Genomic DNA, 27,061 nt, shown 5'->3' with positions numbered 1-27,061 from the left:
TGTTGAGAGAACTGAGATTTAAAATGGGCTGCATGTCATTAGTTCTCTTTGTACCACAAATAATCTTGTGCCATTTCCAAAACATGGAACTTTCTCTCCATGGAACTGGCATTATCTTCCAAAGTGCGGGAGATGGACTATTGCACCCATCATCTTCTGATGCTATGAAGGGTCCCACCCAGACTTGGGAAACTTAAAAACAAGAGAAACTTTTAGGAACTGGATGGTTTCCCTGAGAATCCCAGTCTGGGATTCCCCTCAGGAAAGGCAACAGTGGCCTCCTCCTAATGCCTACTGCAGCGCAGCCGTTGCCTGGAAGAGCACCTGGTGGCAGCGGCGGCAGGCTTCCCCCTGCCCAGGCTTAGCCCTTGCAACGCCAGCTACAAAAGTGCCATGCAAATGCCTGTTCTCACTTTCAGGTGACACTGTAAATAAAAAGTGGGCAGCATTATCTCCTGTTAATGTAAACAAACTTGCTTGTCTTAGCGATTAGCTGAACAAGAAGTAGGACCAAGCGGACTTGTAGGTGCTAAAGTTTTACATATTTTTAGTGCAGTTATGTAACAAAAAACCCCCTACATTTGTAAGTTTCACTTTCACAATAAAGTGATTGTTCTACAGTACTTGTATGAGGTGAATTGAAAAATACCATTTTATCATTTTTACAGTGCAAATATTTGTAATAAAAATAATATCAAGCAAGCACTGTATGCTTTATATTCTGTGATGTAATTTAAATCAATGTTTGAAAATGTAGAAAAACATCCAAAAATATTTAATACATTTCAGCTGGTAGTCTATTATTGTTTAACAGTGTGATTAAAACTGCAATTAATCGCAATTTATTTTTTTAATCGCAATTAATTTTTTTGAGTTAATCACGTGAGTTAACTGCAGTTCATTGACAGCCCTACTTTCAAAGATAGTTTAACTCTTTTTATTCAGGCCATTTGCTGAGATATTCTTTCCATTTTATTAGAATTTCACAGAAAATGACATTCTGTTTTTAAAAAGTCCAAACACTTCCTTAAAAAAAAAAAAAAAGTTTTCCGTTCCCACAACAATCTTTTAAAATTAAATAATTCTTAGAAAGTCTTCAGCTTAAACAAATAAAAGCTGTTGATTCTTATAACAAATTTTGAACAGATGATTCCTGTCTTCTGGAGTTTGGTAAATACTGTGCACTGCCAGTAATTAATTAATTCCCTGTAAATATAAATATTCTATATTTAAATGGTTTCTCATACTAGTTTAGCAAGTTCATTAGATTCATGTTGCTACATAAAGCATTTTGCCAATTTATGTGGCAATAATATTAGGAGCTATAGGAGGAACTTTTCATTTAGCTAACACATTTGCAATCCTACCTTTTCACAAAGGCTTTTGTCATTTCCACATTTAAGAAACAAAAGTTTAAAACATCTCTAATGACACATGTTTTTAAGACCACAAGCAGGGTTTTTTTTTGCAACAAGGTGGGGGTTGGTACAGCTCACTTTACCTAGAATTATTGCTCTGACAACACACCCTACATTATTTTTAGTTGGGTTTCTTCCTAAAACATGAATGTTTACATGGTTTGTCTTCTCAATTTTTGTTTGGAAGGCAGAAGTAGAAACCTTCTGGAATTTCTTTGATTAGCTTTAACATTGTGTAACACAGCCAGCTAAACATATGTATTGTTATATTTCCAAGCATCCTGACTATAACATACTTGTAGCTATACCATAACATGCAGTAAACGCACAAACAAGTGTGTAATGACCTAACCGAAAAATAAGTTATAACAACTTTATTAATATTATTCTTGCATCAATATTGAGGTCTTTCCCCTACACAGGACCCAGCAGGGAGAAGTGTAGATGAGATGGTGAGCACCATCCTGGGGTTCAGCTGCACTGCTTCCCACCCCAGAGAGACTCTGATTGGCCTAATCATGCAGAGACTCCCCCTCCCCACTGGGAGAGACCAACACTCCCCTGGGAACTGCCCCCTGTCCCTTGCTGGGAAAGACCGAATCCCTTCACGGGGAGAGACCAACTCCCCCGGATCTCTGGATACTGCCCACTGTTCCCTGCCAGGAGAGACTATTCCTCCCCAGGCACTGCCTGCTGCCCCTCCCCCTGGGAGAAACTGACTGCGACAAGTATGGTAATTTCCTGCAATATTGTGGGCAAACCTTACTGAATTAAGTTTAAGTATTTTAGGAGTTCATTGTATTAAAAATGCAAATGTTTTTGTATTATTGTGGGACAGTATGTAACATCGCTGGGGGGAGATGTAAACCCTGCAAAGTTTTATGAGCTTCGAAGGACTATTTGAAATGATGTGGCAGGTCAGAATGAAATTTGAAAGTCAAATGGGTTTCCCAGGAAATCTCTAAGGGGATAAATGTAGCCCCTCCCATAATGCAAGAACTTTTTGAAGCTCCACCCTGCAGAGGGGATCTTTGGTGGCTGACCCCACCCCCAGGCACCACTTCCTGCCCCTCGCTGTGATAGAGCATCCTCCGCCTCCATCCCCTACCAGCAGAGACGACCCCCTCTTGAGCACCCCTGCCCCCACACACACACACACTGGGAGAAACCGACCCCCACCTCTCCCCCTCTGCCGGAAGAGACTTACCCCCTCGCCCCGCATCCCTGGGCACCGCCCCCTGCCCCTCGCCAGGGGATTGACCCTCCCTCCTGCCTTGGGCACTGCCTTTTTCCTTTGCCAGGAGAGACCAACCACACTACCCCAGAGCCTTGACCCCTAGCCCTTGCTGGGAGAGACCAACCCCTGGTGACCAAGTCTGGGGCTACCTAAGTTCTGTCCTGTATTTTTGATGTTGGCAATCCTCGAGAACTGAACACCCAAACTGATGATTGTACTGGAGCCACTGATCACTCAGCCGTATTAGAAAGATGCAGAAACTGGCACCTTTCATGGCAGCTGAGCCCTTGCAGGTAAAACTGTGTGTGGGAAAGGATGGTTTGTAGCCTTCTCAACCACCATGATGCAGATATTGTGTGCATAGTGCTTGGGAGCAGGAATTTCTTCCTCCTCATTGCTATGGGGGCGGGGGAGAGGGGATCTTGCCTTCCCCCAAGATTCAAAAGTCTCTAGTGAAACTTTCCTGCTTCCTCTGCAAGCTGTTGGAATAGAGATCCCATGCCTGGGGGAGAAGCAGGGAAGGTTCCATGCCACTGATTTTAGTCTGGGCTCAGTAAAGGCAGTTTCCATGTGACCTACTCAACTGTCTCTGGGCGGACCTCGCCCACATGCCGGCTCGGAGCCAGGTTTCCCTGGGGCCTGCTCAACCATCTCAGTGTTGATCTCGCCCACACGCCAGCTGGGAGCTGGGTTCCTGCAGCCTGCTGTCTCTGCCATTTGGGGGAAGAGGGGGCAGGGGGGAGTGTAGTCCTTCAAACCTGCATCAGAAAGCCAAAAGCACTGGGGTTTGTTTTTTTTAGTTTAGCAATTTTGAGGGAAAAACCATAGAAGCCAGTGACTAAACTGAGAAACATTTAGTTAGAAATCTTGGCAAATCCTGCCAAAGCTTGGCTTTAAAGAGAGCCCTGACCTGCTGTGTGTGCCACTCGGAGGCAGCGAATTCTGGGAAGTTCTTCCCGAGTGGCTGTCCTAACCCCAGATAAAGAGCAAAGATCTGGGCTGCCTTCAGTTGCCATGGAGATGAGGCTCACCCCCACCAACAGGACTGTCTGATATGGAGAGGACTGCATTAATGAGAGCGCTACCGGGCCCAGTCTCCATATTGCTCCTGCTCTTAAGTGTAGAGCCTATGTGCCATGTTTGCATGAGGCAGATCACACTGCAAATGGATGTGCAAAGGAAAAAGCATTGGGCTCGTGCCTTGTTTTAATTCTTTACTATGTATAACGAAGGCTGGAAATAATTACTTTAAAATGTTTTGTTTTCAGCTTTTTATTTTAGAAGAATCAGAAACATCAAGTCGTGTATTTTTCCTGGGCTCTCCAGACAAGTGGAGTGGAAGTTTCTCAGCTCTTGGGGGAAAGGGGAAGGAGGAGGTGTTGAACTGCAAAGATTTTCTCTTCCACGTGTTTGTGAGGAATTTGAGTTAGATGTTAACTAAAGCGTTGGGAATGGAAAACACTTCTTGAAATGCCTGTTTCCACTCTCTGCAACCTGCACTGTCATAATCCTATTAGTTCTCCAGTGCAGAAAAAAAACAAACAGGACAGGCAAGGACCTGAATTTCTAATGTAAAAACAAGAACAACCAACCAAGCAATTTTCAGCCCTTCTTTATGCAACAAAGAAGCAACACAAGTGGCAAACTACACGTTTTCCTTTTGCAGCTCACCCTTAAGCCTGTGCCTCCTTAGACTGGACCATTCTGTGCCACTTTGCAGAGTAAGGGGTACGAGCATGCACGGGGTCTGAGCTTTACTTCCACTCAGTGTAGGAGAAGAAGCCTGCGCCTAGAGCTTAAGCTTCTTTTGCCCACGCACAATCTCCGTTCACACTTCTGTTGGACTTCAACAACCTGGTCCTCCCTCCTGCTGCATCCTGTGCAAGGGGCTTGTAGAGAGATTCTAGCAGGTAGGAGAGATCATACGACTGATCTTCCCAATCACACTCACTTAGGGCCTAATGAATGAAGGAACTAATGTCTTCTCAAGGTGAAAACTTTCCAATAACTCCAATAAATATTGGTTGGGACCAATTGGAGCCTCATGACTGAACTTCAGACCAAACATGATTTGGAAGCCTAGATACTGGCTAGTGTTTCAGGTTTGATATAACCCCCGTTTTGTAATTCTTGGGCTCAGTTGTGCCCCAGGCCTCAGAAGGTCTATTTTGACAATGCTTGCTATTAATGACACTGTATTAAAAGGTCTTTGCAGTTCATGGGGCCACTTAACCTACTTAGCCAAAAAGCCCCATTTTGTGCAAAAATACATTAAATGTGATCTTAAAAAGCAGCCTTTTCTCCTTCAGGTCAGTGCACTGATGTTGCTTTGATTTGTATCAAGCATCACTGGACTAGCCTCAAGGAATCAAAGGGCAACAATCTTTTTCTTATCAAGTTAAGGAACTTTTTCTATTTGAGACTTTACATGCTTTATAAGGTAACACCGCTAGATGATTTAGATACCTCTGTATAATCTGATATCACAGGTTAACAGGCTGTAGGCTTTTCCACTGAAAGCCAAAATTATTGTATATGTAGGTGTTTGGACTTCCATGGAATTGCGCCGGTTCATAGCAACCAAGAAACTGCCCCTGTGACTCTTTCACAAAACATTTTAAGGCTCTTCAGTAAAATATTGGTTTAAGCAGAACAACTCAGAATGAGTCTGATTTTTTTTAAATGATAGATTACAATCAGCAAAATTCCACTGAATTTTGGTGGGGACCACCACAGCCTCCACAATTAGGTACCACTCAAACCTTAACATGATCCAGAATGCTGCAGTTCTCAGCTGTAGGACGCCAGAACTTGCAGATTTATCTCCTCTTCCTGTAACTCATCCCATGTTGAGTGGCCCATGATGCTTTTGTAGGAAGCATACCCCTCAAAAACCCAAATGATTCGGGCACAACAAAAGCAGTTCATTTCTTAGGGACATGACTGTTACGCTTGTTTTGGAATCGGTGGATACTCAACAGTAAGTGCTTTCTCTGATCGATGGGAGGTGCGGATACATACTATGGTCACGTGAGCTCCCAATCACTAGTGCTGTGCATGAGGCCTCACACAAGAAACCTGATTCTTCCCTGTCCCACGTCTCATGTAGTCATTTACACCCGTGCAAATTGAGTGCAGAGTGGGTACAAAATGCTACTGTTCTGATTTGGTAGCGTCTTTACACGCACTTTCCGTGGGTGCCAATGAGTACACAAGATTCCTGGCACTGGAGACTGAGTTTTGACCAGCCCTAGTGGCTGCCCCTTGAATTGAAACCTGCTGAAATAGCCAACCTAGTCCTGTGATATGGGCAAGGCAGTAACAAGAAAATGCTAACTTTGGGAGGCGGATTATTAGTTATCCAGGAGAACGAGAGCGGAAGGAGGTGTCGGTGGATCACGAAGGAGCTTCCATGTGGTCGGACAAAATTCAAGCCCTTAGTAGAAAAGGGAAGCGTGTTTTGGGTTGGTTTTGCCACACTCTGCACAGCTGCTGGAAAAACAGCAGTCTCTGCACTGACTATAATTAACAATTCCCCTTTACCCTCTATCCTGCAGCTAGAAGTCATCCTATGCTGCTCAGCAACATTTAGTTACCAATAACATCAATTGTAAAACCTAAGGAACTATCAGTCAAAAACACTTTTTCTTGAGGAGATTAGAGCTGTCTGTTACTTCTCACCATCCAGATGCTGTGTGGGTTTGGTCTTTCCTGCTTAGCAGAACCAGCCATGCTTTGCTTTGCCTGCTAGCACGTTACACAAAATACCCTTGAATGGGTGTGATGATTTCTTGGAGAGGAGACGGGCTCTGAAGTCCCCAGCTGCTGTTTTACACTGATTAGCCACGCAGCCGGAATCTTTGCCAGCTAGTCAGATCCCTACCTTAACAGTAGCCAGTTCACATCTCAGAGGCCTGAAATATCACCGCCCTCAATGGACCACAGTGGGGTTTGGGCCACATCTGTGCTACACACATTTATCCCTTGTGCTGCAAAATGGAATAATCATTCAATGGAGAGAGTCAGACTCTCTTTTGTTTGCCTCCCACGTTGCCATTTTGAATCACCCTCAGAATGGCGCATCATGCCTCTCAGTGCTCTAATGACACACCGAGCTCAGGAAGTTCAACAAGATTAAATAAAGAGTATTCAGAAGTGGCAGGAGGAGGCGCCGTTACTCATATGAATCATGATTTCATTTTGCTTCTTGCATTAATATGTGGTTCTCACAAAAGAACAAGGTCGTCTATTTTTTTTTTTTAAAAGCTGCATTTTTTTCCCCAAGGAGATTAAACCCACACGATCCACAAGTTGTCAGGCACTCTACCTCTCCCATACGTAGGAGCTGGCGCTACCGATTGGATAGGTTATACTGCTGTTCTGTCTGCCTGTTTACACAATGATGCAGCATGACTGAATATTCTTCATCTGTGACTCTTCACATTTGGTGCAATTATCTCCCTTACCTACGATGTTATGCAAGGAGTAAACACAGCGCCACGAAACACAGCAGCCTCGATAGACAGAAGCACCTTGCAGATAGGGTGACCAGATGTCCCGATTTTATAGGGACAGTCCCAATCTTTGAATCTTTCTTATATAGGCTCCTATTACCCCCCACCCTCATCCCGATTTTTCACACTTGCTGTCTGGTCACCCTACTTGCAGATGCTGCTGCTGCCTCTGGTGAAGAGCTAGAAAAGCTCAAAGTTTCAAAAGAGATGCAGGCTGCCAATGGAGTCTGACAGCCTTGCCTTTACAAAGCTCGTTTAGAAACCCCAAAGCAATGCTCACAAAACACTTTTGCCTCAGCCTTTCTTTGGCAAATAGATAAAGACAGAGCGAGGGAGAAGGCGTTCATGCACTCTGTGCTTTTGCCTTTTCATAGCCTGTTTCTCCACCAAAGACAGAAAAGATAAAGGGAGCTATATGGGGAAGAGATTTGTGCTGAAGACTATTTCTGAGCCACTGATCAGTGAAGGAAATAAAAGGCCTAAGAGCTCTCCGCTCACTTTAAAGAATTAAGAAAATGGATCAATGAATTTACTGGGGATCCCTTAGGCAAAGCAGTTACCTACAGTACAATATGTTTTTATTGTGTTGGTTGTTGACATTTATAAATCCTGCTCTTGAGGAGGTGGTCACTCAGCCATTTTAAGTTGCTTTGTTTCAGATGAGAATCCTCAAGCCAGATTAGCCTCGTCTCATTTTACAAAACTACTGAAAGAAGTCTCAGGCTTGGTTACGGGGGCCATATTTTGGAGCGGAGCCGCATGGGCCCCGCAAAGGGAAACAGCAAGAGAGTTTCCTCTCTGCTCGTTCCAGGTCCTCACTGAATCCCTCTGCAGCAGTCTTCCTTCCCCTTCCCCTCAGCCCCAGTAATGTAAAAGGAAGGGGAGGTGGCAAAAGAAAGAGTGAATTTGAGGCAGGAAGAAGAGCAGAGCACAGGGTGGCAAGCACAGAAGCCAGGCCTTTGCTAGGACGGATATGCCCTTGAGACGCTCTCCTGCTGGTCTACAGGATCAGAAACTCCTGACCCACACGAGCCAGGTTTATGTATGTGGATGGGGATAGAGTTAACACGAACACTTGAGCTACATCTCATGTTGCTGATTAGGGAAGACAAGCCCTCAGTGAGAAAGGCAGCCCCTGCAGACCAGACTATTGGGGGTAGGAGGCGAGGAAAAGGAAGGGCTTGTCTACACACAGGTTTGGGTACTGCTTTAGCTATATTGGTTTGAAACCAGTCAAGTCAAAGCAGTACAACCCACTAGGATGGACACAGTCACAATGGTATATAAGTGGCTTACGGCAGTAGTCTATTCCTGTACGTTTGGAGGAATAGGCTACACTAATATAAGTCACCTTTATACCAGTAAAACTGCATCCGCACTAGGGCTTGTACCAGTATAACTGCATAAGTAAGAAATCACACCCCTAACCAACTTTGCTGCATTAGTACCAAGCCTGTGTGTAGATTAGGCTGAAAAGAACAGGAAAAAAAGCAACAAGAAATCACAGGGGGTCCCTCATAGTCAAACTCCACACCAGCTCCCAAGAAAAACTGCACTCTAAAAAACCCACCATTTTCTCTGGGGAGTAGACGGACCCCTTTCACTTCCTTTCCCAAACTTGACTGTGAGTGGTTGGACTCCTTCGGCGGTTTGAACGGTGGTGGGGAAAATGGCGGGGCGGGGGGGAGGATGAGGTAGTCCAGACCCTCCTCAGACAGAGCAATATGACGTCTCAGCATGGTAAATGACCTTGCAGCTGAGAGAGCAACCTTTTTACAGGACTATTTAAAGGACAGAACAGTAGCAGCCCCAGAGTCAGCAAGTCATTAAAGCCAAAGAGTCTTACCCATGAAGCCAGTGACTGGGGCATCCGACCAAGTAATGCTGAAATTGTGGCTTGGCAGAACTAGCTAGCATATCATCTAGTGGTTTAGTTGCTCAGGACAGGCCCATTCGTGAGCATCCACCAAGGCCATTAAACATCACCGGGAGCTGTGGGTGTTCAGCACAGTTTGGGATCAGGCCTCTTACCCATATATATTTAAAGAGATGAGAAATTCTAAGAGGAAGACAATCAGTCACAAGAAAGCATCTTCCAGGGGGCTTTTGCCGTTATTATTCCAGATCAGGAACTAAATTCTACATGTTAGTTACTTAGCAGATGAAGTTACCATGCCAACTCATACGCTACTTTTTTTTTTTTAATATATACAAGAGTAGGCAGTGTTCCCTCAAGATTTTACAAAAGGGTGAGGTAAAATGTCACAGTGCCAACATCATGAAATCTCTAGTCAGCAACCCCCTCATCAATGACTTAGTTTTCAGTGTAGCTCCCCCCTACGCACCACAGTTTCTTGCTTAGCTAGTGGGCAAATCAATAGACAATACTAATTTGGTAGGCAACCCATTTTTCTGTGCCTCACATTTAAACATTGGTAATCCACATCTCCGTGCCTCAGTTTACCACAGTTCTCAGTTTAATAATGCAAGATGCCTAAGCTTAAGTCTTCCCGCAACCATTTCTCTCTCTCCCCCCGCCATGTCCCTCTTTCTTTCATCTGTGATTATTTCTGTTCTATCTTCCCATCTATCTTTTCTCTGTCTTTTCCTCCATTGACTTTTCTTTCTGCCTGCCATTTGTGGATCTTTTCTCCTTTGTCTTTGTCTGTTTTCCTTCTCTTCTTTTTCCTAGTGTGTTCTGGTCAATTTTCAGAATGGAGGGAGGTAAATAGTGGTGTCCCCTAGGTGTCTGCACTGGGCCCAGTCCTATTCAACATATTCTAAATCAGTGGTTCTCAAACTTTTGTACTGGTGAACCCTTTCACATAGCAAGCCTCTGCGTGCGACCCCCCCCCCCCCTTATACATTAAAAACACTTTTTAAAATATTTAACACCATTATAAATGCTGGAGGCAAAGCGGGGTTTGGGGTGGAGGCTGACAGCTTGTGACCACCCCATGTAATAACCTCCCAACCCCCTGAGGGGTCCTGACCCCCAGTTTGAGAACCCCTGTTCTAAATGATCTGGAAAAAGGGGTAAACAGTGAGGTGCTAACCCCTATCCCAAAAGACAAACGTTTTGCCACGGCAAGTGTCAGTATAAACAGCGCGTTGTCAGCAGAAACGCTCTGTCGACAATGCGAATGCCGCTCATTGGGGATGGAAGTATTTTGTTGGCAAAAGTGGCGACAAACAGTGGCTACACTGCCCAACTTTTAGCGACACGGCTGTGTCGACACGGCCATGTCGCTAAAAGCTCTGTAGTGTAGACAAAGCGTAAGTCACATAGGAACTGGGAAAGCAGAGAGTCTGCTAAGAAGAGATTCTAGATGCAGCAGCAACTCCACATCCTGTTAAGTGCAATTAGAATTTCCACCCTCTCCCGCCTACACTGGGGGAAATCCAGAGTAGTTATATTGCTCTGCGTGGAATTACTCCAGATATATGCCGGTGTGAGATCCAAACCTAACCCAGATTCCTTAGAGGGGATTTAGTCTCACTGCTGTTTGGTCGTTAACAGGTCACTCCCTGGAGCTGTTGCCAGTTTCTGGATCATTCCTGACTCAACCCGGTTGCTCCACTCACCCTGTATTACAAGATCTGAAACAAGGGGGAGAATTACAGAGTCTACAGATAAGGCAGATAGAATATGGGATAGGCACAAGCGGATTCCTCCTGAGCTACCATTCGCTCTGGTCTGGGCTAGTGCAGGCTCTATGGTAGCCAGGATCTCAAGATTTCTCCCACCTTAGCTCACAAGGAATACTCAAAACCCTTTGGCTTTTTGTGTATACTTACGTAGGGTGAAATCCTCCCTCCAGTCCCAGTAGCCTGGGTTGGCCTGGGGGGAATCCACAGAAGGGGAAGGAATCCCCCACACCTGGGCCACCGAGCAGCAAAAGTGAAGCCAGGTAGCCCCCACTGCTACCCATGCCTCTCTACTGCTGCTCCCCTGCTCTGGTTATTAGCAAACCCCTCTGGCCCCAAGCCCTGCTCCTCCCTGTCCCACATTTACACCCTGCTTTGCCAGGAAACAGAGGGAGCCCCCACAGAGATGGGCTCTGTGACATTGAAGGACTACGTGCCCCCGGCCATCCCACAGTCTCCAGAAATCCTGTCAGCCCCCCCCCCCGCCCCCGGCAGAGTCACATCAGGGAGCATCCCTACCTATGGACGTGGAAACAGGGTTTTGCCCTCTGGGAACAAGGTGGTATTTAACCTTCATCTCACTGTTTCTTCTGGGAACTTGAGTTTGGGCTTTTTGTTGATTTCACATAACTCTTAAGAGAATGTGGAAAAAAAGGTGTATTCAATTAAATGCAGTCATTCCTGGCATCGCCTCCTGGCATCTCTCTTGGAGTACTTGGCACAGCTCTCAGCTGGAACACTGCAGAAGTGACTTGTGCCCATACATTCAACTGTTAATTGTGTCAACACTGCTGTTTGTTTGGGAGGTGAAAGGCAGCCCCACGTAAAGGAAACATGGCACAAATCGCTCCCAAATCAGAAGTGGGGGGATAGGGATGGTTGGTCTTACCATTTGGGTTCTGGGTGGGATACTGGAGATCCTGGCTCTGCCTCAGACTTCCTAATTGGCAATGATCGGTCACTTCATCTTCCACGGTGCATCCATTCCCCTGCTTTAGTGTCGGGATGGTCCTCCTCTACCACCCAGGTACAGGTCCATTAAAGGTACCCGAGGTGCGCAGATACTGTGATGATAAGCACCACAGAAAAGTCTTTAAACAAGGTAACTACAAAGAACAGGTGCTGAAGTGAATTCCTCTTGGTCTGGATGTTGATTTTAGGCAGTGTGAAGGATTATTTTTAATATAGGTTATGTTTGATGTGGACTGAGGACTGTGTTGGAATTGCAAGCTATTACTAAGAGTAGAGGGTTTCCTGGTCCTGCTTGCAGGCTAGAGGGCTTTGTAGGGGAAAGTGCACTCAGTGTTATTCTGATAAGAGCCAGCTGAAAGCCAGGTGGGGTGTTATGTCTCGCTACCCTAGGGAGCAGCCTGTTTTCTCTCTCTCTGTTGTTTGGTTCCTATGTGCTATCATTCTGAATTCTAAGAAAGAAAGTAGTGTTATGTTGCAACATTGCAGAAAGAGTATTTATGTTTTTATCTAACTTGTGTGTGTTTCATGAACATAATATTTGCCATGCTGAGGGAGAACATCTGGACATTTTAATTCTATTATAGAATAGGATAGATGGACTTACATCCCTACATTCAGTTCTTGATTCAGATTTCACATCCCTCAGAGTGTGGTTCCAGGATTTTGGTTCAAGCCAATCTCCACCTATTAGCAAATAAAATGAGCAGAGGTATGTATTGATGTTACACTCATTAGCCTCAAACCTTGTCAGCCATGTGAGCCAAACAAATATGAAAAATTAACCACAGATTTTAGTACAGCTTTAGTGCTCTTTTAAGATTTGTCTCCACTGCAGCATTGTATTGTGTTTGTTTGCAATCAAGTTAGATAACATGATGCTGACCATGACAGCAGTTAGTTCAGACCAGCACAAATCATGGGACCAGGGTTTCATTGTGGTTGGCCAGCTTAATTTGCCTGGTCTACAGTTACTGCTAAGTAAGGGTCAGTATCACGTTGACTATTTGCATTTACACTATATTCAAACATGATCACATTTTGTAATGAAGGTAAAGTCAAAAGGTTCACTGCCGCAACCACCAGCATATTATGTAGAAGGGTAAATACAAACAGGTAAGCCCACCTGTAAAAAAAAAACAATTATCCTATTCATCTCGCCACTTGACTTTGTGTTTTTTCACTTTACTTCTCTTGATGTTACAGTTACATTTGCCGGAATCTGCAACACTGACTCATGTGAGCTCTGACTACAATACTAAAGGCAGGGGTTTCAAAAAGCACTCAGCGTTGGCCCAACTCTGCTCCCACAAAACTCAGTGTTGAAAACCCCACCCTTCAATTAGCAGGTGCCTTAGAAATAGCAAGACAGACCAAGCAATCAGATTTCAGAGGGGCTACTGATGAGAGCAAGCACTACTTGTGTGGGTAAGTTCTGCAGGGTAGGGTCTTTAGTTCTTAGTGTAATTACTGATTTGCACATAATGTTCTGAATCACCATTTGTGGGGGATTTGTTTTCATCCTTGCAAGGTTCCTTAGCATGGTGGGATGTACGCTATGATACAATGTGTAGTAATTCTGAAATTGAACTGCATTTGTATTGAAAAACTGAGAGCCTGTAATCATCGCTTTAGAAAAAAGGTGAATTGCTTTTTAGAAAATGATGGGTAAAAAAAAAAAAAAGGAGGAGGGGAGGATTTGTATGGGGAAGTGTGAGAAGGCTGGAGGTTTTTAGTCTTTCAAAGCCTGATAAAGATTAAGGCCAATCCAAAAAGGAGTGTTTTACGGGTCAAATAAAAGGAAATAAGTGACATTTCTCAGTGATGTGGCACAAAAGTAATCACCATGAGACCAGACAAATTTTTCAGTGTCAGTTTAGCGGGTAAAGCCAGAGAGAAAATTAAAATGCAGGAGATAAAAAGTCCACTATCTACAGAAGCAATGCAAAGCTGGATTCATTGTTTATCCTTCAATTTCATCAGGCTGGTGCAGAAATTTGTATTTGGATTTAAAATGAGATTTATCTCCAATTACTACTCTTCTGAAACACATTTTTAGTGTAGATTTGTACATATCTTACAAAGTCCTCCCCCCCAACACACACAAAAAAAGTTCCAACAGAGAGAATCTGAAAGGCTTGATTGAAAAGATGATACAGAAAAATGAAAGAGGAGCCTTTGAGCTTTGCTTATGTTGGCACCAGCTTGCTTCTGAAGTGTCTCTACTAGAAATGGGCTACACCAGCTTTGCGGGGGTTCGGAGCCTGGACTCAGATCTGAATTTTGAAGGCTGGATTAATTTTCAGTTTCTCTTGTTTTCTGCAAAAACTTTAACTGTAAAGAAACTTTTACAAATTATATGTAGCAAGAAAGAACCTATCTCCAACCTCATGCACCCACACCCTCCCACCCACAGTCTAGCCTGCTCTCAGTGTTAATTACGCATCCTGTCTCAGATTTTCAGCTGGGCATTAATTCACTTCCCTCTGAATTCAGCTTCATCTGCATATTGTTATATTTTGTTATGCCACCTCCGATAATTCAGCTCTACTATCTTGTAGGAATGGGAGAAACTGGCTGTGTTGCCATTGGAACGGTTTGTGGTGCTGTTTTGGAAACTAGGATATGGGGTTTTGAATGGCCAGGTATCTGGGAGGTTTGGAATCTCGCCTTCCTGACACATGGGAGTGGGTGAGAGCGGGGACATCTCCCAAGAGTGTACGTTAACAGCAATAGCGAAAGAGCAGGGTCTTCTAGCTCAAAGCTCCATAGAAACAGACAGGAGGCACAGGCACAGTTACTGCAGCTCCCTTCTTTCTGCAGCACGTTTCTGCACTTCAAGCTGCTCTCTTCAAAAACCAGTTACTATCTGGTTCTATCTGGAAAGAGATAACAAGTAGGCAGTTCCGAGAACACTGCAACAGCCAAGAGCCTGTCTTTAGCAGCTACAGAGCACCCATGGAGTCACACCTATGGGGTTTTGGGTGGGGGTGCTATGTGGTGTGGCATGGGCCCGCCCCACAAGGGGAAGGGGCACACTGGCAGCACAGGGCCGGGCAGGCCACTGTGCATCTGGCAACTGCTGATTTGTAAATAGTGCCTTCGCGCTGGGCTGGGCGGAGTGGGGCCACCTCTGCCATACCATGCCCCTGACTGGCCCCTTGCTCTGGGGACTGACCTCCCCGTGCCATGCTCCATTGCCTCCATAGGGGCCCACAAATATTTTTGGCGCTGAGCCAACAAAAGGTTAATTCGGCCCTGCCAGGTCCCGCCACCTGCCCCGGGGGGGGTGGGTGCGGGGCAGAGAGCAGCCTCCAGCCCGTGTCCCTTGCTCCCCCGCCTAGGGCAGATGGAGGGTCCGTTGGCTCCCTACCACTGCCTGTGCTCCCCGACTAGGCTCCAGCTGCTGGGCTGGTCAGGGGGTGGGGCCTTGGAGAGAAGAGGAGGGACAGGGATGGACCCGTGGCAAAAAGTGGATAGGCCAGGCCAGTTCACATTCAAAAACTGGGAGGGCCATGGACCCCTGGTCCCCCCATTCCGGTGCCCCTTATTCCAGCCCAAAGTCCTGTACTAAACAACTAGGTCTGCTCCTTTACCTGTGCTGTGGGTTTCCTGGGCCACTTCCTACAGCCTCTTACCTTCCCCTCTGGGTATCTCTGTCACTTCCCTGCTTTAGCCAGGGTCTCTCAGGCCTCTCTGCCTGGAGAGCTTTCCTGTCTCTTCCCTGCTGAGCGTCCTACCTGGCTCTCTCCTGCCTTATCACCACGTAACCCTGACTCCCCTCTTTAGGGCAGCCACCTTCTGTTCTTCATGGGGAACTGCTGATTCCTCTCCAGGAAGCTCATTATTCTGTAATCAGGTTGGGTTAGCCTAGGGTTACCATATTTCCACAATCAAAAAAGAGGACACTGGGGTGGGGAGGGAAGCCCTGCCCTAGCCCCACCCCCGCCCCGCCCCCATCCACTCCCTACCACTTCCCACCCCCTAACTGCCCCCCTCAGAATCCCAACCCCCCCTGCTTCTTGTCCCCTGATTGCCCTGACCCTTATCCACTCGCATGGGTGGCAGGGTTGTAGAAATTTTGGTGGTGCCCAGAACCCCCCCACCTGCCTAAGGCTCTGGGAGGGGGGTTGGGTGGGGAAAGGAGGTCTGGGGTGCAGGTCCTGGGCTGGGGATTAGGGTGCAGGAGAGGTGCAGGGTGCAGGCTCTGGGATAGAGTTTGGGTGCTGGGTGCAGACTCTGGGCTGGGGCAGGGGGTGGGTGTGCAGGAGGGGGTGAGGGCTACAGGCTCTGGGATGGAGTTTGGGGGTGGGAGGCGGTGCAAATGGAGGGGTGCAGGCTTTGGGAGGGAGTTTGAGGGCAGGAGGGGGTATGTGGGAAGGGGGGGAGGGGGTTTGGGAGGGAGTTTGGGGATAGGAGGAGATGCAGGGGTGAGTGCTGTGGGTCTGAGGATGAGGGGTTCATGATGCAGGAGGGGGCTCAGGGCTGGGGCAGAGGATTAGGGTGCAGGGGGCTGAGGGCTGGGGTTGAGGGGTTTGGGGCATTGGAGAGGCTCAGGGCTAGGGTGGAAGGGCAGGGTAAGGTCAGCCTGTCTTCCCATTAGTGGATGGGGGACCATCCACTAATGGGAAGACAGGCTGCCCTAGGACCTGGGGGCAGCAGACAGCAGTTGCTGCTGGCTCTGGCAATACAAGCAGGCAAGGGAGAGGCAGGCAGGGGGGATTCCATGGGGTGGGGACGCACAGAGGGGGGGGGTGGCAGGTGGAGGCCAGGGACCAATCCAACACTCCCCCGTTCCCTGACTGCCCCCTCCCCCGACTCCCTTTACCATTCTGGCTCCATGTGTAGGCAAAACACGCTGCCTGGTGGGTCGGTTTGTGTGTTACACAGGACTGCAGGCAGCGGGAGAGGGGAGCAGGGGAGGGCTCTGGCTGCTGGAGGCCAATGGGAGCGGCTCAATCGGCCCAGCCTCCCAATCAGCAGCTGCACTCTGCATGGAAGGGAGGGAGGCGAGGGAGAAAAAAAACCTGGACATTTTAACCTTGTTACCAATTCCTCCCGGACGGCTATTTAGAGACGCAAAAGCCTGACATGTCCGGGGAAATATGAATGGATGGTAACCCTAGGTTAGCCCCAGGCTCTCCAGCTCCCGGGGGCATGCCAGCCGGTTACACAGTGCAGTACAATCACAAAGTGAAGGGTGACAAAAAGGGCACGTGAGAAGGGGGAAATGTTCACAGAAATAGTTAATAGAGGGGCAGACTTTTTCCATGTGCTCTTTTACTATGTACCAATATATAGTTTACACTAAACCAACAGGACAAGGCTCCCTGGGATAGTTATCTTGGCTCCAGGTCCCACCATGCTAAAATCCAGTATCAATATCTTCATTGTAACACCAAAGAGCTCTTTAGTAAAGAAGTTGTTGCAGATTTACTAGCCATAATCTACACTTTTACTTTCAGTAACTCAATGCTTGGGGGCAATCCAGAGGAGGACAACGACAGAGAGAGAGTGACAGATCAGTAAGAACTAGACAAAACCTGAATTCCTTTGAATTTCCAAGGTGGAGAAGGGAAGGTCCAGACTCACTTTCAAACCCGCGGGTCTGAACTTACCCTCTGCCAGAGTTTTGCTTCAGGTCAGAGAAAAGAGAGCTTATTTACTGGATTTGGCCAAATCCAAGCCCAAGTGTAAACCCTACCTCTGATCATGCCTGGAACACAAATCCCAACGCTGATGCTAATGGAAATCCAAACACCATCTCCTTGGCTCATCTCTAATAAAAACAAATCCACACTAACACATGTAACAATTCAATTCAAGCACTGCCTAGTTACATTTGCGACACTAGCCTTCTTTGCCTTTTTCTCCTGGGGAAATCTGATGTCTACTCTTTCTTAAATGGCCCGATTGAGAATGCAAATACCATCTTTATCCATATGTACCTTAGCCTGGTTTTGTGCTGTATATTCTGAATGCCTGCATTATGCATCGGTAGAGGAAATAATTGTTGTGTGTTATATTGAACTATGGATTATAGTAGAGAAAGGAGGGCAGACCCTTGTGTCTGTGTGTCAGTTTTTATCGTGCTTATGAAGGCAAACCCTGTTTATAATGCTCAGGTTCTTAGGTCTTTAGTTTATGCTGTGCATATAGGGTATGACACTGAAAGTGCACAATTTAATTGTTAGCTGAATATTTTAGTACAAAGTGCAGTATGCTACCACCTGGTGGAAGGAAAACCAATGGAAACTAGAGAAGCCAATTAAAAAGGCCCGAGGATTCAGATTTTATTCTACAGCCAAGTTAGTGCTGGGTGCTCTGCCTCCGTATAGCCTCAGACCAGCTGTTTAGATGCCTAAATATTGAGTTAAGTGCCTGTCTATAGGTACCCAGGTTTGAAAATCAGGAGTCTCCAATCTGGTGCTTAGACCACAGCTCTGTCTCCCTACTAGGATTGTTAAGAACAGCTTCCTGGAATTTTTAATGTGTACATTCATTAGATGCTAATGGATGTAGCTGGATGGGAGGGGAAAATACAACTTCTGCCTAGACAAGTCTGAGAGACTTTTTTTAAATTCAGCTTTCACATGTATTTTTTTCAAGAGACAGTGGGGGGAGGGGCAGACTGCACCCATGTGTGAGTGATTCATTGAGTCCCTGTCACTTCTTTAAATCTAATTAAAGTCTCTGAAAAGGGAAATTGCCTGTTAATGCTCCTGTAATTAGGGCTCCATTATAGCCCCACATATTAAAAGGTTTCAAACACAACTGTATAAATTCTCTAAGAATTTGGCAGATGGTTTGTCCATTTTGAAACGTCTGGAAACAAACACAAAATGTCAGCGGCCTCTCATGCTGGAGCACTTTTGGGCATTAGAAATTACAGGTCTGAGCCATTCAAACAGAAAGGTCAAATTCAGCCTTGGTGCAAACAAGAACAATTCCCACTGACTTCCCTGAGAATAGTATCCATGTATGTTACTCCGTAGATGGATTGTGGAACCATTTAACACCAGTTCCCAGCATGCTGCAGGGGATATAGTGTACCGATCAAAGAAATAAAGTGCAAACTCCAAGAACTGCTCTATAATAGAGACATTAAACTGGCTACGGCCCCTAAAACATTCACAGAACATTCTGCATCCAAACACTAAATGGTTTACAAGTGATCTACTAACCACTTAGAACAAGCGGCCTTTCAACAGATTTAATAACCACTTCAAATATAACCAATTCACTCTAACAAAGTTAATGCCATTGTGCACCCAGACAAGTTGAAAAGGTTCAGTCCTCCTGTTAGTGCCTGACAGTACACCTGTGGCCTGGCCTGGTGAAAATAAGCCAGAGTGCACTACTCCTAGGAGTCATGCTGAGAACTGTGGGATAGGTACCCAGAAGGCATTGCAACACATGGGCACAGGACAATTCAGCATGGCTAGTGTGCATGGGCTGAGCCATTTGTGTTTACAAGGGTTCATTTACAAACCCTTCCATTCTCAAGTATGGACAAGGCACCACGGACATGATAAACCGTTTGCTCCTTCGGGTCTGTGGCAGCTCATCAGGGGAGTTCTCTCTGTGCTGACAATCCTTACAAACAGTCATTGATACAATTGATTTTGACAGCTTCAAAAGAGCCATTGTGGTTTATGGAGTCATTGATATGTGAATTAAGCACTGACAGAGACTAACTCTTCAAAAGGAGTCATTATTATCTCAGTAGCAATCTATTGATTTCAATGACAATATCTTCCATGAAACGCCAAAAATACATGTTTTAAAAAAATGAGTACAAAAATATATATTTAAAGAATTTGAGTGATCAGCTTTGCAACCACAAAAGGTGAGGAATTCACAGTGGAGGATTCTCATCCTTACAAGCGATTCAGCACTACAAATGGGCAAACTCTCCAGGACGCAGACTCATAGACTTTAAGGTCGGAAGGGACCATCATGATCATCTAGTCTGACCTGCACATTGCAGGCCACAGAACCTCACCCACCCACTCCTGTAATAGACCTCTAACCGCTGGCTGAGTTTCTGAAGTCCTCAACTCATGATTTAAAGACTTCAAGTTACAGAGAATCCACCATTTACACTAGCTTAAACCTGCAAATGACCCGTGCCCCATGATGCAGAGGAAGGCGAAACACCCTCTGCCAATCTGATCCAGGAGGAAAAATTCCTTCCCAACCCCAAATATGGTGATCAATTAGACCAGGAGCAGCGGAAGCTCCCTAAGAGTGGGGGGCCCCACCTGTGCTTGAACTGTGGCCCTACCCCGCCCCCAAGCTCCCGTTCCCCCGAACCCACACCCTTGCACCACCCATTCCCCTTGAGGCCCCTCCCCCAGGCTGCCTCTTCCCCCCCCTCCAAGATGCTGCCCCAGCTCACTCCTCTCTGCCCCCTGACGCTCACCCTTACAGCTGGTAAAAAGTGGGAATGCATAACTCTCCCACTTTAAAAGTGATGGGGCCATGGCCCCCTAATCTCCCCCGTTCCAGTACCCATGAGTTAGACCCTGAGCATGTGGGCAAGACCCACCCGGCAGACACCTGGGAAAGAATTCTCTGTAGTAACTCAGATCCCGCCCCATCTAGTGTCCCATCACCAGCTATTGGAGATATTTGCTGCTAGCAGTCACAGATAGAAGGCCTTGTCTGTTTAGGCACATATAGCCTAATCTTTCAGGTACCCTCTGTCCTACTTCAGTTCCTTCCCACCTTGACTCCACATCCTGCCTTCCCCATACTGTTCTTTGGTGTCGTCTCTTGTCACTCTTATACTTGCAGGATCTGGCTCTTTATGTGCGTACCTTCACTCACACAAGTAATCCCAGTGATTTCATCGACATTGGCCTACTTGTCTGAGTAAACTTACTCACATCCATAAGTGTTTGGAGGACCATTGAAAACTCTTTGTAGGAGGGAGCATATCTTCCTTGATGTTCTGAAAAGCACCATGTAGACCTGTGATGCTATATGAATTATTAATTAATAATAAAAATACTAGTCTACACCTTGGTCCATCCCCCAAACCGAGCCTTGTATAAAGCTGGAAAAACTCAGTCAGAGAAGGAGACTAGTTCCTAAAAGGTGATTTTTTTAAAAACTCCTTATATACCATTTTCTAAATAGCAATTCAACGCAGCACGGACTAGTCACAAGGGCTAGGAACCAGGAGATCTCAATTCCAATCCTGTTATTGCCACACACTCTGTGTGTGACCTTGGGCAAATCACTTAACCTCCCTGGGCCTCTACTTCCGCCTCTATGAAGCATGAAGAAGGTCCTATTTTTGAAAGCCCATTGAGATAATCCAGCGAAAGGTGTTGTCACACCTTTCACCGGATGATTGCAATGCACAGATCATCACAGCGTTCTTGCTCTAAATACTAACATGGTAGGCTTAAAACACCATGTAGGTGCATAGATTTGACTAATCTGGTTTTTTACTTGTATAGTAACAAACAAAAGCCCTAATAATTTTTTTTTAAATATAACCAGTCTAAAAAAAAAAAATCTCATAATAAAACTAATGTGTAGTGATACAATCTCCCCTCCCTCAGTAGATATCAATAGTATGTTTTTAGATATAATAGACCTGAAATATTTGCTGTTCTAAACCAAGCACCTTAAGGTATAAAAGTTACTGCATATATGCAGACAACTACCTATTTTGCCTCTGCACTGTTTGTATCACGTTGCGTTTACAGCTCTTAATTTTCATCTTCCAAGTAACCCATTTGCAACAGTAGACCTCTAGATACCGTGAAGTCTGCAGCAGGTGGGATGCCGTTGCTGAAGAAATTATTGCTCTTAGCAGCTGAATTTAAATAATAGAGCAGAAGAGATTTGCTTGCCTTACTCAACTCAAACTTTATTCCCGCCCCAAATTGCTGGCTCCAGCCGAGTAATAATCAGGCTGTGGCCACCTCTATGAAATAACCTTTTAGTGTCAACTGAAGCACACAGTGTCTAGCCAATGTACCTGATTCTCCTCCCTCTGGCACTGGTGTAAATCCTTTGAAGTCAATGAAGCCACACCAGGAAAAAACAAACACATACACACATACATACACTCACTATAACTGCAAATGAGATGAGAATCAGACCCAACGTTTTTACAAAGCACACCGCAAGCCACTGAGGGAAGTGCAATACATTCAGAAAATCTGCAAGTTCCGTGATGTGCAGAATGCATATGCTTTTAGATCCGTTTCAGCAATTATTCACATGGATGTAATGAAGGCACTTTACACAGTAGGATAGCAGCTTTCTTCTAAAATGTGTACACAGTCACATTCAAATCTGTAGGATGGTAGACGGGGAAGAGGAAGGGGTCATGGACTGGACTGGCTGGTATTTTAGCTACAAATGAGTGGTCTAGCAACAGCAAAACTCAAAGAGCTCATTTTTGTGCTAGCACATGAAAAGCAATTATAGTCCATTTACTCATCAACTAACTGCTACTTAAAAACAAACATTATATGAAAGCACTCGGTGCTGCGAATGATGAGCCAGAGGAATACTTCCGTCAGCGGAGGTGACTCAACCTCAGTGGAGCTGGGGTTTGGCGAGTGCACGCAGCTTACAAAAGATTTGGGCCCAGATCCTCGAAGATATTTAAGTACCTAATTCCCAATAATGGGTATTTAGGCACCTAAATACCTTTGAGGATCTGGCCCTCAGTAACATTTATAGAGTAGCCACAAGGGAGTGTTTTTATCCCTTTATTTTAGGAGGATTGAGAGAGGCTTCACTGTAATTGTACTAATCCACTTTACTAGTCGAGTTATTGGGAAAGTTGGTATGAAGTTTCTTTAATAAAAACAGGCTTGGCAAACCAAGTGATCTGACTGGCTTGTGCTTGTCATACTATAAAAGATTATCCTTTGTGATAAACCCCTAGTTAAAGCTGCAATGGAACGTCTTCCGCATTGATCACTCAGTCTCCCCTCTCAGTGGAAGTTTTCTGTACTTTGACTCAGGCCACGGGGGAAAATGGATCATTTCTTTATATATTTGGAAAGTTTGAAAACATTCCCTTTGGCCCTTGTTCAGTTACCATATCACAGTGCTGGGTGGGGAAGAAGAGGAGCGATACTTACTTTGCTTAAGAAGTTTAAGGCTTTTGTGCATGGACAACTAACCCTCCCCTGTCCCCCAACAAAATCACACCAAAAGAACACTGGCTACATTTTAAAACTCCACCTGGGAGTGACTTGACCAGGAGCACAGAAGGTTGGAATGCAGACACACCTTACGACGAGATCTATGCTTGACCCATTAGACTATGTGCTTCCTCAAGCTATTAAAGTGCTCCAAGGGTATCCTGAGGCCACACTGGCTTCTCAGCAGAGAATTGACTGAAGTGCACGCAGCTAACTGGCCCCCAGGACAGAGCTAGTCTTCGAGGCCTTGGTGGCAGGCCTTCTGGCCCTCACTACCCACAGTCACTCAAAAATTGGTTTAGGGGTCCCCCGCAAAACACTAGAGGGAATGGTAACCACAGATTTCACAGTCCACAAAGGCCAGAGCTGGGGGACTATGGATATCAGGTGAGTTTCTGGAAGAGATTATTTGGCGGACTTTCAGCAGGAGGGATCGGGCAAGTGCGGGTTCACTTTTCAAGGCTGGGCCCACAACACAAAGGACAACAGACTTGCTTTTTTGGTGGGGAAAAAAATTGATGAGTTTAGCTGTGGCCATTGGTCCCCTGAACTCCAGAGGCCAGCTTTTCCAGAGATGCTAAAGTGCAGACTTCCCAGCCTCATCGGGAAGTAATTCTGATAACGCCACTGCTAAACAGCCGCAAACTCTTCCCCTCTTTCGGAACCTTACAAACCCCTTTCATTTTTACCAAGCCTTTGCAGTTTGCTTTGATGCAACGCTCCGTCTGAAAGCACTGACTTGTCTTTTGATGTAGGGATTGGAGACAGCACACATGAAAGGCCAGCCTATTCCCAACCAACCAGCTAATACCTTCTTGAATGACAGCCATATGACAGGATGTGCCCAGAAAATGTGCGGCCAAGCGATTTTATTTTGTGGAAAATATTAAATATTTTATTACATTAAAAACAAACAAACAAACATGCAACCCCGGAAAACGAAAGGCTACGGTAAGACACATTTCAGCCCTGGAAAAGGGAAGGCTACCGTAAGACCCTTTGCTCACAGAGACCTACTTTGAAGTTTGCCTTTAAGAGTATGTCTACACTACCGCTGGGAGTGTGCTCGAGCAGAGCTAATGTGCTAAAAGCAGCTCGTATAGCGTGATGTAACCTGGGCTGTGTCTGGGCTAACTGTCCGAGTAAGTCTAGCTGGGTTTGTATGCAGGCAGCTAGACCAAGCTGCCACCCATGCTACCCCCAGCTACTCTGCTCCTTTTACTGTGCTATCTCCCCTTGAGCTAGCCCCGTCTGTCTACCCACACTAGGAAGCACGTGCCCAGCTGCAGTGCAGAGGTACCCGTAAGAGTGGCCTCCATGACAATGAGAACTCGCCTGAATTCTCCCAAGCTGCTGATCTACCCCTTTGGGGGAAACCACTGTACAGTAAGAGCTGGATTCAAACAAAACTAGTCCTTAATGGCTAAATCCTCTACCCTACAAGAATGATCTGATTCTAGACTCTGGAATTATGTTTGGCTGTGGCCAGGGAGGTGCCTTCAAACTAGCATCCAGTCCACAGCAGTGAAAAGGTTCTACCACCTTGCACTGGATTATGCCGTCTCTGTTTTGTAATGAACAGGCTACATCTAGAATACTGAAAACGGCTCGGCGCACCTTTTGAAAGCAAGGCTCTTCTAGGAAGCAGAGGCTATTTTAGCAGAAGCATCAATGGCCCCAAAGATCTTGCAAATGCAGAATGCATAAAGAATCGTGTTCATCCATGTTTTGTGATTTTGCCCTCTTGATATGGTTTTTCCAATGTGCCTGAATCCCTGTTTTCAAACATCCCAACCATTTAAGTTCCCAAGTCTTGCACTTTATGATGGTTTCTCACATAGTCCATCGGTTCAACAATGACATTTTCATGTTCTCTCTTTTAGAGAGAAAGAGAGATGTGCATGAATGACGTGTGCGTGAGGTTGATTAAAATGGGAGAGTCGTTGCACTGGGACAATCCCATTCTCTCGGATGCTGAAGCTTGCCCCAGTAGCACACAGGCTGTTACAATTGGAGGCTTCTCTAGCTGCAGTGGATAGCCAGGACTTCTATAGTGCCCCGTCGTGCCTTTCACCTTCCACAATGCATTGCTGCACAGAACAGTCTTCGTATGATTGGGAGGGCAATCCCTAAATCACCGTCAGTTTCCACACTTCCGGTTACCCTCAGCTGGTTTAGCCCGCCTGCTGAGGTAGTTTACCGGGGTGTGGCCGCTGTCGCAAACTTACAGCTACGTGGAGCCACAGGTGAGAGCTGGGTGTACAGTGAGGACCCGAGAGAGGAAACATCACTCAAGGAGAGCGGCATTTCGAATCAGCCAAAGGTACTATCTCTCCCATGCCCCCCATATGCCACATGACTGTTTATTGCAAGATTAAAAGCGGGGGGGAGCACTAAAGTAGCAGTCAACCTTCCTCACTGTCCATTCACAAGCAGGGAGAGTAAGTGCAAACACTGAATGTCTCAAAGAACCCTTCGTGTTACATCTCATTTCCGATGCTCCCATCCTGCTTTCCTTCTGCCATGTTATGCAACAGCAGCAAACAGTGACTGTGTAACCAGAGCCAAGAGACGTCTGGACTTTGCACCCCCTGGACCTCTCCCAACAGGAAGCGCTCTGCATTGTACAGGTCTGACAGAAATGTGTGCTATCAGTTTATTGCAGGGAACAAAGGCCAGCAGTTCCTGGGGGACAGAAGGTGGGACAATGGGCAGATTTACTAACTGGATTGTAATCTGGAGCACATATTAGAGTGCAGACTGAGTTTTTCTTTGTAAGGATCGCACTGGGGTCAGAAGCTACACACAGCAAAGAAAATCCATTACACTTTCTAAAGCTTTCCCTGGCCACCGTTAACACTGCTCTCTCTCATTGCAATGACACTTGTGCAAGAAGGCGAAGGTCACATCTCTCTCTCCTGCTTTTCATACCCTGCTCAGCAACGTGGATGGTGAGAATTTGATACAGTAACTAGAGCCAGACTAATGATACTGCCTCTCAACACACTGGAAGCCACTCTGCTCTGGCTGCTCATTTGCGCCTTCTCTTGCAAACACTTATGAAGTGCTTAACTTTATGCATTCAGCTTTATTTACTGGAAAAATAATGGTTTTGGGATTAAGGGCCAGGACTAGGAATTGGAAAATCTAGGTTTGCCTCAAATTTCCCGTGAGACCTTGGGAAAGGCATTTGAATGTGCCTCAGTTTCCTTACATGTAAAATGGGAGTAATAATACAGTGTAGAACCTCAGAGTTACTGTGGCAGGTCTGGCACCGCAGTGCCCCTTTGCGGCAGGAGTACGATGGGGTGTCAGCACCTCGCCACTCAAGTTCCTGCACCCGCCTCTCTGTGGGCAGCTGGTTGCAGCCTACTGGCCTCCTTCCACACAATCACCCCTGTCTGGCGGGATAGTGCAGCCTAATGGCCAGAGTCCATACAATCCCCTTCACAAGCGGGGTAGCGCAGCCTAGCAGCCAGAGCCCCTAGGATTCCTCACGATTCGGGGTTAGTGGTGGTAGGGGGACCCGGGCCCGCCCTCTCCACCACGTCCTGGCCCAGGGCCCTGTAGTGGCAGGCTCCCCTTGCCACCCGCTCAGCAGGGATCCGCCCACAACACGCCAAGCGCCTATGCGGCTCTAACACTGTTTGTCTCTCAAGTTCCCCTGGGTCACTTCCTACCATAAATGCCAGGTTCTCTGCTGCGGGGGGTCCTCCGGTCTGTTCTCCTGTGACGTCCTCCATCAGGGTATCAGGGAGTGTTCCAGCTTGGTTGGCCTCCGGATCCTGGTGCGCAGGCTCTCCCGCCTCAGGAGCTAGCAGCATGCCTCCATCTCCTCCTGCAATCAGCCCAGACACGAAAGCTTATGCTCTAATAAATTTGCTAGTCTCTAAGGTGCCACAAGTACTCCTGTTCTTCTTTTTACTGTACTTCCTATCTCATCAGGGTGTTGTGAGAATAAATTCACTAATGTTTGTGTGATGCTGTGAAAGTAAAGTGATGAGCAACATGGGAATGGCTGACAATAAAATAAATGTCTTGATAAGTCACCCCATAAGCACTGGAGTGAAGCCATGAATAAAGGGCACCTTGCAA

At 46.1% G+C, this 27,061-nt stretch overlaps 1 long non-coding RNA gene across 1 annotated transcript; it reads right to left on the bottom strand.

Annotated features, from left to right (window-relative positions):
* Positions 1 to 11,759: 11,759 nt before the first annotated feature.
* LOC117876071 lies at positions 11,760 to 26,800 on the bottom strand. The gene is made up of 3 exons (XR_004645419.1): positions 26,647 to 26,800; positions 12,394 to 12,473; positions 11,760 to 11,881 (listed from the first exon to the last, which is right to left on the bottom strand). It is a non-coding gene; the product is annotated as an uncharacterized LOC117876071 (long non-coding RNA).
* Between the last annotated feature and the right edge of the window lie 261 nt (positions 26,801 to 27,061).

This window comes from Trachemys scripta, chromosome 4 (genome assembly GCF_013100865.1).
Source record: "Trachemys scripta elegans isolate TJP31775 chromosome 4, CAS_Tse_1.0, whole genome shotgun sequence".
Lineage (NCBI taxonomy): Eukaryota > Metazoa > Chordata > Testudines > Emydidae > Trachemys > Trachemys scripta.
This window is presented reverse-complemented; position numbering and strand designations above follow the sequence as displayed.